The sequence below is a fragment of the Bubalus kerabau genome, chromosome 5, assembly GCF_029407905.1.
Source record: "Bubalus kerabau isolate K-KA32 ecotype Philippines breed swamp buffalo chromosome 5, PCC_UOA_SB_1v2, whole genome shotgun sequence".
Classification (NCBI taxonomy): Eukaryota; Metazoa; Chordata; class Mammalia; order Artiodactyla; family Bovidae; genus Bubalus; species Bubalus kerabau.
This window is the reverse complement of record NC_073628.1, coordinates 58,581,676-58,596,291: the sequence shown is the minus strand read 5'-3', so window position 1 is coordinate 58,596,291 and position 14,616 is coordinate 58,581,676.

The window sequence follows — 14,616 nt, the reverse complement described above, 5'->3', positions numbered from 1 at the left end:
TTAACATCCATAAATAAATCTTTACTGGGACGCAGTCACACCCATTTGTTCACATGTGGTTTGCTGCTTCTGTGTTATGGGGATGAATAGCTGTGACTGAAGCCATGTGGCCCACAAAGTCACCAATATTTACTATTAATATCTGACCCTTTGCAGAGAGGGCTTGCTGAGCCCTGTTCTGAATTACCTTCTTGCGTGAACATTCTAAGAGTTGCTTTAAACCTGGATCCAGGCAAAATCATGGGAATAGAAATGTGATGTGAGGGGCAGGACGACTTTCTCTAGTTCTCCTTGGAGAAAAAAGGACAGGGGACACTAGGAGGAGCTGCTGCTGCTGCTGTTTAATCACTAAATTGTGTCCAACTCTTTGCAGCCCCATGGACTGCAGCCTCCAGGCTCCTTTGTCCGTGGGATTCTCCAGGCAAGAATACTGGAGTGGGTAACCATTTCCTTATCCAGGGATCTTCCCCATCCAGGGATCGAACCCATGTCTTCTGCTTGGCAGGTGGATTCTTTACCACTGAGCAGCCCTTTCCAGTCTCTCCAGTTGGTGGACCCTTAATCTCTCTTCTCTGTATCACACAGTGCTGTTTGTTTTCTTTAGTAAGTCAAATATGTGCTGCAATCCCCAGCCAGCAGGCTGGTCAGCTGCCACTGCTGTATTAAGGACCATGCTTGAGGCCTTTGCTCCCTGAAGGCTGGAGTCTTGTCCTCTAGGCCTAGGCAGGGGCCCACATCACAACCCCCTTTTCCTTTCAGGATCTAGGTCACTACTAATAATCTCTAACTACCATGAGAAGAAGATGCCAAGAGGCTTTGATGAGGCAGAGAAGACAAACTAAGAATATTGAGACAATAGATGAGGGGGAGGGCAAACAGGACTACAGAGTCTAGACAGCTAAAGCTGGAAGCTGAGAGGAAAAGTGAGCCCAAAGGCATCTGCAATCCTAGACAATTGTCTATGGTTATGCAGGAAAGCAGGAGGTGTTAGCAAGACAGGCCAGGACAGAGGCATGAGGTCATGGAGACAGCTAGGCAGGCTCCCGTATAGCCACCTGGGGTTATGAGCAGCTCTTTCTGTCTAAGGAAGGAGTAACGTAACACAGAGATTCCAGGCAAACACGTGCCTGAGTCTCCGGCTTGGCTGAGCTTATCCCCAGGAGGGCATGATTCCCCGGGAAGGGAGGGCATGGAGAGAACTCAAGGACCTTGGCCCCAGGTCAACTGAGATCGCTGGTTATGAGTTCACGTCTTGTCTGCAGGCAGACCTGGGTCCAAAACATGATGAGCCCAGGAGCCCTCTGAGTTTCAGCTGCCTCACCTGTAAAACCAAATCCCCACAGGCCCTAAGGACAGTGACATAAAGCCTTGCTGCCCAAAGTGTGGTCTGTGCTCCAGCAGAACAGCAGTATCTAGGAGTTCCTTAGAATGCAAGATCTCAGACCTTTCCCCCAAAACTACTGAACCAGAAAGTGCACTTTAAAAACCCCCAAGATGATTCTTAAGTATGTTAAAATTTGAGAAGTGTTTACATAAAACCCAGGAAGTATCTGGTATCTTCCACATGGTAAATGCTTAACAAACAGGAACTGCAAGTGAAGCAGAAGGAATTAGAGCAGTGGTTCTCCACAAGGCAATTTTGACCCAGGGGAATAGTTAACAATGTCTCAAGACATTGTAGGTTGTCATAACAGGGAATGGGGGGGTGGGAAGTGGGGTGCTACTGACGGATAGTGGCATGGGCCAAGGGACGCTGCCAAACATCCTACAGTACATGGGACAGCCCCTCCCCACAAAGAACCAGGTGACAGCCCCCTAAATGCCCACAGCGCTGAGGCCCAGAAATCCTGGACTAGGGGAGAGCAGCATCTGCCGGGGAAAGAGCTGACATAGACATAGAGAAGGGTCAGAAGCGTACCCTTCGGGGGAGAAGGGCTGTAGCCAGAGAAGCAGTGGACTGTTAAGACGGTCAGGAGAGGGGAAGGAAAATAAGGTGGCAACTCGACAGACAGGGCCCGAAGGCCCCGGGTGGGAGCAGAGGGCGAGGCCTGGCGCTCTGGCTCACTGCCGCCGCCACCCCCGCCCCCACTCCCAGGGAAGCTCCAAGTCGCAGACTTGGAGAAACTGGAGAAAGTGGGGCTGGTCTCTTAGTCCAGATCTGTGTATGTTCATCCCAACTCCATTCTAGGCGAGACAAAGACCAGAAGCTCTCCTAATCTCTCTCATCCCCTTGCTCTCTGGAAACTTGGAAAATTTCCTTCACGATAATACTGGGTGGGAGAAGAGGTCCTCTGTGGATAAACTTTGATTTACAAGGCCACTTTCCCCCCTAGATACCCTTTATTGGATTGAGGGTGTTTATTCTATGACTCTCAGGCCACTCCTGCCACATATGCACGTATGCTTGTCGTGTATGTCATATGTCTGCAGTCTAAATTTTCCATTTAACTCTACTCCCACCCCACATTCCCTACAGATTCTCCTAAACCTATAGAGAGAGGAAAGGGCTGAACCAGGTGGAGAAGGGTCCCTTCTCCACTCCCCAGTGAGGCAGTAAAGATCTCACTCTAAACCTGAATATCCCCCCCAACACCACACGCTTGTGATTGACAGAAATGCCCTGCAGCAAAGAAGTGATGAGAATATGAAGTAGGGTTTCCTGAGCACCAGAGATAAAGGAAAGTTAACATCACCATTTTTCTTCCAGTTAACTGATTTAATCTTCACTCTAAAATAGATTGTTATCTCGCTATTTGGCTGGGAACACGCGCACTGACAGATGTGAGATTTCTGGGCTTTTGTCAGTTCTTCTCCCTGCTTCAGCCGCTGTCATTCTAGGAGTGGAGATGAGAGGTGGGTGTCCATTGGTTGGCCCCCCTAAACTGGCACTTTGCCATTCTATCTTGTCCTCCATCACTGGTATAATTAATAACTTATTATTAACACAGATCAGTCTTGCAGCTCTACAGCATGCTCAGATGTACAAAATACCTCTAAGTGAAATCTCTCATTTGCTATTCACTATAACAAAAATGTTAGAAGAAGGACAGATATTGTTAACTGTGCTTTGCAGATTAGAAAACTGAGATTCAGAAAGGTCAAATAATTTTCCCTACCTCACATAAATAAATGACCGAATCATAACTGGAGTACAGGTCTCCTGGCTCTCAGTCAGTATTCTTTCGTCTGTTCCACCCTTCATCAACTTCTCAATCTTGCATGTATTCACACGCTTACTGAATAAGGTCTTCCTAAGCACCTACTGAGTGTCAGAAAAGTCTATACAAAAATGAATGACTATGATAACATTTACGTAAACGTCCAGAAAAGACAGGTTATAGAGACAGAAAATAGAGTACTGGCTCCCTAGGGCTTAGAGTTGGGAATTTGGTGGATGGAAGGAATTGGGACTGACTGAAGATGAATACAAAGTTTCCTTGGGGAGTAAAGAAAATATTCTAAAATTAGATTATAGTGATGCACTCTGTGAGTACACTAAAACCCACTGACCTGTACATTTTAAGCAGTGAACTCTGTGGTGCGTGAAATATATCTCATTAAAGCTGTTTAAAAAAACAATTAAGATTCAGTTATTGTTCTCAGTCCTAATGAGTCAATAGAGTGAATACACTTGCAAACAGATAAATTGCAACACCAAGTCATGGGAATGTGTTGACACCAGTAACAGAAGGATGGAGCCAATGAAAACATCTAGGTGAGGCCTTAATAAGATGTATCTTGGATGTTGCTGGAAGGGTTAAGAAGCTTCCTAGTGGAGGTGACATTTGATCTGAGGCTTGAAGCCTAAGTTTGCCAGCAAAAATAAAGGAGGACATCTTCTGGAGACCTCTGTGACCTCCGCTAATTCTATGGCCATATAACTGCTATAGGGAACCAAGGAGAAGAAGGTTCCAGAAGTTGCTGGAAGAACAAGGATCCTTGATTGCTGTTTTGCTTGATGATTAATGGAAATCCATGGGCAATAGCAGTTTAAATATAGTTGCAGGATATGTAAGGGAACCTAAGGTGCTACTGAGGCCCAAGAGCTATAGACAGGAAGGGAGAAGTTGGGTGAAGGAGTTGGGTCTCAGTTTTCTAAGCAAAGGCTTTAGCCAATCATAAGAAAGAGAACCATAAGAGACATCCAACTCTGAAAACTGCAATTGCATCCCAGAAGTCAGGTTCCTGTACCTTCTCACAGCCTGAAGAGCACCAACTTTGAGTCTCAAGGGCATGAATGTTTTAAATAAACATGGCAGTCAACAGGGTTGGAAAAAATGATAGTTCCAGAGTCTCCTGAGTAGATTCAGGTTAAGAATTGTGGTCCATTTCCCCTGTGTCACCATGTCTCTCATATATCCAAAGTTGCTTTTTCTAACAGATATATATTTTGTAGGGTAAGGAAGGAAGGCAAGTAAGGAGGGAGGGACTGAGGGGAGGGGAAAGGAAAGAAGGAAAGAGAAAGAAAGAAAGAGAAAGGAAGAGAAGGAGAAGACTTTGGTTGAAATGAGATATCTTTCATACTCAGCAGTTAATCAGCATCAATATTCCTGAAATAGCCCCCCTACCTTCCTCCTATGCAAATTCATTTTCTAGACTTACAAGGAACTTTTTAGAGTCCTAGACAGCAGCGATCACTCCACTCCTGTGCTCATCTTTGATGGCACCTGTGTGATCCTTCCTTGTGCCCTGGTGGTCTTGTCCACCAGGCTGTGAACTCCCTAGGCACCAGCACTGACTTTCCTTCATCTCAGAAGGGCCCTCAGAACCTGGCACATGGTGGGTGCTCAGTAAGCGTTTGTTGAATAAGTGCATTCCATATGACTGATCCCCAAATCTAACTGCTTACAGGACCCAGTAGCCTCCCAGACTGTGGACATAAAGTGAAAGTCAAAGTCAAAGTCGCTCAGTCGTGTCCGACTCTGCAACCCCATGGACTATAGAGTCCAGGGTATTCTCCAGGCCATAATACTGGAGTGGGTAGCCGTTCCCTTCTCCAGGGGATATTCCCAACCCAGGGACTGGACCCAGGTATCCCACATTGCAGGTGGATTCTTTACCAGCTGAGCCACAAGGGAAGCCCAGTACATAAAGTCTTTGCCAAATGTTCACCAATTTGTTCAGGCAACAATCACTGGGCTGTGAGACACTGCTTTGCATTCCATGGTCTGATTAAATATCTGGGCCAGCTTTGCATATGCCCCTAGTATGAGAGTAAAAACACATGAAATGATACTATAACCACTCACCTGCTTGTAGAATCCCAGGTGAACAGAATCTGTGCTTAGGCCAGCCCAGGAGAGAGTCCTGGGTCTGCGAATAAAAAACTCAGTCCCATCCTCAAGCTTCCAAACTGCTGCCTTAAATATGCTTTCTCTGTGCCACCTGTCCCATTCTGCCAAAGGGGGAAATGATTCCTATTTCATCTATTTTACAGACTCTCTCCCAGTCTCATCCCTCTTTAAACAGAATGCCCACTGCTTCATAAGATCCTTCTAAATGCACAACTCTGATCATACTACTCCTCAACCTTAAAAATTATCTTTGATTTCTCCCAGTCCATTGCTCTTTTTTCCATTTCTGTATCCATCAGTGCCTAGCACAGAGCCTTCAACATTTTAGTTTGTTCTTGACTCAATTCTTAATTTCAAAACCAAGTAATGGAATACATTTAAGGGGGAGGATAAATTAAATTGATTTTTATACTCCTCAACTGATGCTATTCTATGCGTAAATCCATATAATAGAATGCAATTCAACCACCAAATGCAATTTGTCTTTACATCCATAAAAAAAAAAAAAAAACTCTTTTATAACAGTTTAGGCTTAAAAACCAAGTTACAGATGAAATATGCAGTATGGTCCCATTTTTGTAAAAAAAAAAAAAATAGAATAAGCATATGTACATGTTGAAAATGATCTAGAAATATAATACCAAAATGTTAACAGGATTCCATTTGAGTAGTGAGATAATGGGGATTTTCCTTTTCTAGAGCTTATCTGTGTTTTCCAAGGTTATACAAATCTAATTCAAGTGTAAGTTTTTTAAAAAACATATTTAAAATTTGAATAAATCACTAGTTTCACCATTGCCCACAGAAAATCACTGAAATTCCTGGCATGGAAGTGCCCATTCTCTAACATCTGGCTACTCACCTTTCCAACTTTATCTCTTCCCACACCTCCGCTCACCATGCTCCAGCCAAACTGGGCTGCTCACCTCCATTTTCTGCCTCTGCCCCACTGTTATGGAATCTGGGATGTCCTTATCATGTGCCAAACACTAACCAACAATCTATTGCTGCTGCTGCTAAGTCACTTCAGTCATGTCCGACTCTGTGCGACCCCATAGACGGCAGCCCACCAGGCTGCCCCGTCCCTGGGATTCTCCAGGCAAGAACACTGGAATGGGTTGCCATTTCCTTCTCCAATGAATGAAAGTGAAAAGTGAAAGTCAAGTCGCTCAGTCGTGCCCGACTCTTAGCAACGCCACGGACTGCAGCCTACAAGGCTCCTCCGTCCATGGGATTTTCCAGGCAAGAGTACTGCTCGGACATAAAAAGATGCAGTGATACGCCATTGACTGTCAAAGACAAGTTGCATATATATGTATACATGTGTTCACATATGTGCATATACATACTATAAAATGTGTGTGCATGCACACACACACACATATCCTGCTAAAGATATTTATTTTGAAGCAGTACAATTGCAGGCTGGATAGAGTTTTATTTTCATCTTTAAAGGATTTTGTATAATTGATGTAAAAAGAACTCAACACACACCTACCATTTGACAGAGAGAGATTTGCATTAAAATTTTACCTGTCTTTCAAGGTGTCCTTCTTGAAGCTATTCTAAAAGCTGCAAGGAATTTTTGCCACCCTTGAACACCGCAGGGATTTGAATTTCTTTTGTGGCACTGAATTTCATCTTTCGCCTTCCCTTGTCCCTATCCCTCTCCCCCCTTCCCTCCTGCTTCCTCTCCCTCTCCCCCTCTGTATACCCACCCCCAAATCCCTCAATCTAGGGCCTTGGGAGGACAAAGGAACAGATGTGTTCTCTTCCTCATGCTGCCCAGCACAGCAGAGTAGGTTACTGAAAAAAATAAGCACGTAGTGAGTAAAATGCTTGATAGGAAAAGTATTCAGAATGATATGGAGTCCGCATTTCAGTGGGTTCATCTCATCACAAGAATAGAGAATTGGGAAAAGGTAAAAGGAGTAAAAGACACTTACTCCTTGGAAGAAAAGTTATAACCAACCTAGACAGCATATTAAAAAGAAGAGACATAACTTTGCCAACAAAGGTCTGTCTAGTCAAAGCTATGGTTTTTTGAGTAATCATGTATGGATGTGAGAGACAGCTGAGTGCTGAAAAATTGATGCTTTTGAACTGTGGAGTTGGAGAAGACTCTTGAGAAGACTCCTTGGACTGCAAGGAGATCCAACAAGTCCATCCTAAAGGAAATCAGTCCTGAATATTCATTGGAAGGACTGATGTTGAAGCTGAAGCTCCAATACTTTGGCCACCTGATGCAAAGAGCTGACTCATTGGAAAAGACCCTGATGCTGGGAAAGATTTAAGGCGGGAGGAGAAGGGGACAACAGACAATGAGATGGTTGGATGGCATCACCAACTTAATGGAGATGAGCTTGAGTAAACTCCGGGAGTTGGTGATGGACAGGGAGGCCTGGCATGCTGCAGTCCATGGGGTCACAAAGAGTCGGACACAACTGAGCAACTGAACTGAACTGATTCTAGGTGGGATGCCCACTGGGAAGTATGGGAGACATTGCAGTTACAGTTCCCCTCTTCTCAGAAGAAGGAAAATCGCACTTCCCTGCCCCATGGAAGCTTGGCATGGCCATTGGACTATTTTGACCAGTGAAATGCAAGTGAAAGAATCAAATGTCTTTTCAGATGGAAGCATTTAAAGCACAAGGCACCGTTCTCCACACGTGCTCCTACCTCGCTTCTGTCGGGATGGCAGCATTATGGGATGGAAGTGTTTCCTCCACCTGGGTTCCTGAGTAGCCATGATGAGCAGATGGCCACGTGAATACATATCAGCCATGTATTATAACTGAGAGATCAGTTTTGTCATAATAAACCACTGAGAAAGACTAAGGTATTGTCTGCTGCTGCAGCATAATGTAGCCTTACCTAATATAGAAGGAATGTTAGAGGGGAGAGGGATTTAAACACATTTCAAGTCCCTTTCCGCCCTCAGAAAATGAATGTAGATTCTGCTATAGGCAAAACTGCTATTCTACATGCTATTTAGACAACTCATTATAAGTCACAGAGAGTCTCAAAATTCTTCTTTGTTGGAAAGTACTGCTTTCCCCTTGCACACAATATAAACTATGCATTCAGCGGGATGAGGTCATGTTACGGCATGAGGCTGACCACTTTGGGATCCAGGAATTGGCGGCCCAGTCATTCAGGAGTCACAGAAGGGGCCACACCTCTGGAATGGAGCAGGGACGGAAGTCTGAGAGCCTGTCTGGGAGAGAGAGCCCTGTGCCCTGGGCAGGGGTGATAGAGAGACTCTGCTATTCAAAGGTGCCAGTAAAAAGCTTTGAACAAGCTAACAGAAACACACACCACACATACTCACTTACTACATAGATTTTAAAACTGGCAAAGAAAGGCAGGCTAAGGCCCAGCAGGTCTAAACTTGTCCCAGAATGTGAGAAAGTAGAGATCGTATCCCTGAAAAGCCTTACATAAGGTACTGGAAATGCAAAATGATTCGGACTCTTAAACCGAAATAAACTGGTTTTTGGTTCCTTATCTCCTTTGCCCAGAGGTAAAGGGTCAAATCCAGGGAATCATCCAAAGTGGTGAAGAGTAGAAGCTGCTTCCAGCAACAGTGAGTAGGGCTCTCTCCATTCAGACTCTGACTTTAACTTCCAAACAGTGTCCTCAGAAAATACACTACTCGTGAAATGAAGGACAAATTCACTAGCTCCCTCTGTAGACTAATCCCTGCCTTGAAAAGTCACCACCTGTCTTCCCAGACCAGAGAGATAGCTCCACAAGAAAGTAGAACTAATGGATCTAATCAGTTAATTCCGATTGAGTGAATTCTGCCTTCCCACAATAAAATAAGAATAAAAATAACCTGGAATATCAGAATCTGAATGTCCACATTTCATTAACCTGGGAAGAAAAATTAGAAATTAAAAATCTCAAACTGTGTGGTCCCCAGTGCTAATACAAAGCTAGCTGGCTCTTGCAGAGCTCCACTCCCTAGTATATTTTGAGAAGTTCCAAAGGGATGTATCTCATAGCTTTGTCCATGAACGATCCCTGCCATCAGGGCTGGCTGAGCCAATGACAGCAAGCTCCAAGGGCAGCCCCGGGGACAGTGAGAATGGAACTTTCCTCACCGGGTTTTCGGTGCCAATTCACTCCAGTCAAAAAATGTTGCAAGGTCACATTCACCCCTAATAAGGTGTCTGAGTCCAAAGTATTACAGAGTTCAGTGGAACAACTTTTCCAATTTACACTCAGAGACTTTCTTGGCTCTAGGATGCCCACATACCTCAAGAGTGGTTGATTTGAGCAACTTCAGTATCATGGGCCTGGAGCTCATCATTTCTTAGGGGTGGGAGAGGGGCTGGTAATGGTTAGGTCTCAGTGCTAGGCCAATAAGCCAGCATATGGCATAATACTTTACTAAATACTTCCACAATTCGATATTCACAAAAGCCCTGTGAAATAAAGCATACATCATTATCTCCATTTTAACAACTAGGAAACCAAGGAAAGAGGAAACCTAAATGGTGATTTGCTTAAGCTCAGAGCTAGAAAATGGAACTCCTAGTCTGGACCCCCAGGTCTCTGACTCCAGGCCAGGTGTACCAGAGGCGGTGCTGTGCGCTGGAAAGCATGCAACCGTGAAGGCACACTTCCTGCCGACCCTTGGCTCTGAGGCTTAGTAGCTGTGCGATCATGGGTGAGTTACTTGATTCTTATATGCTTCAGTTTCCTCATCAGTAGAGTAAGAATAACAATACAAATCATCTCATAGGTATTTGTGAGGATTAAATGAGAAAAATACATGCAAAGCACATAGAAGTCAGCCTGACCCATCAGGAAGCAAGAGAAAGAGTTAACTATTATTAAAACATTACTAATATTATTTTTATATATTACCATGACACACAATGCTTTTTTATTATCGAAAAGAGCCTGATATGGCTACAAACAATTTTTACTCTGTAACTATAGTAACTTCTGTTTAGGAAAAATGCTAAGTGCTCATAAGAGTGTCCAATATGGAAACAGTACACCACAATATACTATAGCCAATCCCCCATTTTTATCAGTCTGTTTAGGGAATCTGTGAAGTTGTTTTGAAGTGATAGTACAAGGATGGAAGGAATAGATGAAGGGGATTATGAGGCACAAACTTCCAGTTATAAAATATTACTAAGTCATGGGGATTTAATGTACAGAAGAGGGACTATAATCACCAATATTGTAATAACTTCATATGGTGACGGAACGTGACCAGGCTTACCATGGGGATCATTTTGTGATGTGTATGAAATCTGAATCACTGTGTCATACACCTGAATCTATTATGATAGTGTATCTCAATTATACTTCAATAAAAAGGAAAAAAATTAGAAACCTTAAAAAAAACAATAGTCCAGCCCCAAGAGAAGTCATATGAGAATATGATACGAAAGCTTCAGGACCAGAATTCATTGAGTGGGCTCTTTTTTGATTGATGGTGTAATGAAAGTAACAAGAACCAAATCATTTCCTAACCAGCCCTATCCTTTTGTACTAAAATCATTATATTATAGCTATTTCTACTTTTGGCCAAAGTTTGTTGATCTGAAATGTTTTTATTTCATCTTCATTTTCAAACTAATAGCTTTATTGAAATATAAATTTCAATAAATATATAATTCAATATATAATTCACCTTTTTAAAATGTACAATTCAGTGGGTTTTGGTATATTCACAGAATTGTGCAACCGGCACCATTATCTAATTTCTAAACTTTTTCATTACCCCAAAAAGAAACCTCATACCCATTGGCATCACACCCTACTCCATTCCCCCTTAGGCCCTAGAAACAGCTATTTTTTCTGTCCCTGTGGTTTTACCTATTCTGTGTTTCCAGATAATTTGAAGTTTAGGATATTAGTGTCCTCTGAGGAGTATTTATATTTGCTTCTGGAAGGGGATTGGCAATTCCACATTAACTTAATCCAATCATAGAATGAGGTGATTCAAAGTTGATTTTCTGTCCCTGTTAAGGGATTACCATGGGTTACCATGACCCCTAGAGGGTAGCACTTGGGGGTCTCAACTGGAAGCTTGGCCAGGAGGTTCTAGGGGCCCTCCTTCATCAGCAGAATAGGAGCATGTACTGCTGTTCCCCCCATCCTGTAAATTTGTGGCAAACTGAGCGCATCTGTTTCCCAGTCTTCCATCACCTTTTTTTTATAATTGGAGTTTATTTGCTTTACAATGTTGTTAGTTTCTGCTGTTCAGCAAAGTGAATCAGCTACACGTATACAGAGCACTGAGTAGAGCTCTGTGCTATATGGTAGGTTCTCCTTAGTTACCTGTTTTATACATAGCAGTGTATATGTATCAATCCCAGTCTCCCAGTTTATCCCACCCATTTCCCCACTTGGTGTCCATATGTTTGTTCTCTATGTCTCTATCTCTGTTTCCCCTTTGCAAATAGGTTCATCTGTACCTCATCAACTTTTCTAAATTTAGATGACCTTCACCAAGGAAAGGGCTTCCCCTCATAGCTCAGTCAATAAAGGATCTGCCTGCAGTGCAGGAGACCCAGGTTCTATTCCTGGATCAGGAAGATCCCTTGGAGAAGGAAATGGCAACCCACTCCAGTATTGTTGCCTGGAGAACCCCATGGACAGAGGAGCCTGGCGGGCTACAGTCCATAGGGTTACAAGAGTCGGACACAACTGAGTGACTGAACCACCACCAAGCAGTCCCCAGTGCTGAGCTCATTTCACTGGATTTCTCTCTCCCAAATCTTGGCCCTGGAATTTTGCCTGTCTTGTTATCTCTTCAAAACCTTCAGATTGGGGGGGTGGGGTGGGGTGGGTTGTTTTTTTTTTTAATTTCCTGATTTCTGCAACTTTTCTTGAATTCTTCTCATTGTGTTCATCATTCAGTCGTGCCCAACTCTTTGCGACCCCATGGACTGCAGCCCACCAGGCTCCTCTGTCCATGAGATTTTCCAGGCAAGGATACTGGAGTGAGTTGCCATTTCCTTCTCCAGGGGATCTTCCCAACCCAGGGATCAAACCCAGGTCTTCTGCACTGCAGGCAGATTCTTTACCAACTGAGCTACAAGGGAAGCCACACATCTAAAAGCCAGTAGCAATTTTCTCCTTCAGGCAGAACAGACAAAGAGGAAGATTCTTCCACATATTTACCAGCTCCTCAACAGCTTCAGAAAAACCACCATCTTTTGCCACTGGCAGGAGAGACACACCTACTGGGCATGTCCATGAAGATCGAAAAAGATAACCCAGGCAAAGTGCTTAGAGAATTTTGTAATAATCATGTTTCCTGCTTTGTTCCAGCCTCGGTAAAGCTCAGAGCTGAATTTTGATCCTTCTAGCGAGTTATGACTCAGAACCTCATGGCATGTCCTTTGCAGAATAATCTTAGCTCAACATCATTGTATTATCTGTGTTCTGTTTCATCTAGCTTCCTTAAATCTTGTTGTATTACATGTATTCTCATAAGTCACTCTCAATCACTTTGATAGAAAGTGGGACATAAATAAGTAAATAACATACATTAAATAAGAGTGTTTTGAACTGCTATATGCTATACGTGTGACAGAATACTGATATAAGCACAGGTGGAATCACTTCCCTGGGGTAGCAGGACTTCAAGGTCCTTTGTCTTTTTAGGCTACTTGTTGACATCCCCGCTAATCCTTCACAGTCTAACTCAAGGATCCCTCCTTCAGAAAGCCTTCCCTCATCTTTCTACATGGAGGTCTTTCCTTGTCATTAAGTCTTATATTGCTGGCAATAACATGTCCTCACAATCTCACTCTCTTTAAATGCCTCTAACCTGCACAAAAGCTTCCCTGGTACTTCAGTGGTAATGAATCCTCCTGCCAATGTTCAATCCCTGATCTGGGACGATCCCCTGGAGAAGGAAATGGCAACCCACTCTAGTATTCTTGCCTGGGAAATTCTATGGACAGAGGAGCCTGGTGGGCTACATACAGTCCATGGGGGACTTAGTGACTAAACAGCAACAACAACAATCTCCACTAGGCCTAGAAAGAGAAATTACCTCGAATTGAACTGTTTTTGAAGAATTTTACTGATACACAATTGGCAAGCAATAAACTACACATATTTAAAATGTACAATTTGATAAGTTTTGGCATATGTATACAACTGGAAATCATCACCAAGATAATGAACATATTCATTATAGTTTAACAATTCACTTGTTGGTAGACATTTAGTTGTTTAAAATTTGGGGCTAATAAAAATAAACCTTTCATAAAATGTTTACGTGCAAGTCTTTTCATGAACATATGTTTTCTTTTCTCTTGGATAAATACCTAGGAATGGAATAACTGGGTCATATGGCAGCTGTTTCTTCAGTTTTTTGAGAAACTGCCAAACTATTTTCAACGTGGTTGTATCATTTTACACTACCAACAGACGATATAAGTTTGAGTTTCTCCACACCTTCCCCTAGCACTTGATATGGTCAATTTTTTTTTAACCATTCTAATAAGTATGTTGTGGTATCTCACTGTGGTTTTAATTTGTATTTACATAATGAAAGACAATGTTAAGCATCTTTTCATGTGCTTCTTGTCTACATATATTTATCTTCTTTTGTGTCTGTTCAAATTTTGTGCTCAGTTTTTAATTAGGTTGCTTCCTTATAATTGAGTTTTGAGTATTCTTTATATTTTTTGGTCACACATTCTTTATTATATACAGGGATTTGCAAATATTTACTCCCAGACTATGGGCTATCTTTTCATTTTCTTAGGCATCTTTTAAAGGGCAGAAGTGTTTAATGAAGTCTAACCTTCCAATTGGGTTTTTTATGGATTCTGCTTTTGGTTTTATATTTAGGAAATCTTTTTGGCTAACTCAAAATTATGAAGGTTTTTCCCTCAGGTCTTCTTTGAGAAGTTTTAAAATTGTAGATTGTACATTTAGATTGATGATCCATTTTGAGTTAACTTGTATATGTAAAATATAGGTCCAAGTTGATTTTTTTCTATACAATATCCAATTATTTTACCACCATTTCTTGAAAGATCATTCTATCTCCACTAAATTGCCTCTGCACTGTTGTTGAAAATCAGATGTGTAGGTCTTTTTCGCAACTTTTCATTCTACACTCTATTCATCTATTTTTACACCAGAACCACACTCTCTTGATTGCCATGGCTTTGAAAGTTAAAGTGAAGTTGCTCAGTAGTGTCTGACTCTTTGCAACCCCATGGACTGTAGCTTACCAGGCTCCACCCTCCATGGGATTCTCCAGGCAAGAGTACTGGAGTGGGTTGCCATTTCCTTCTCCAGAGGATCTTCCCGACCCAGGGATCGAACC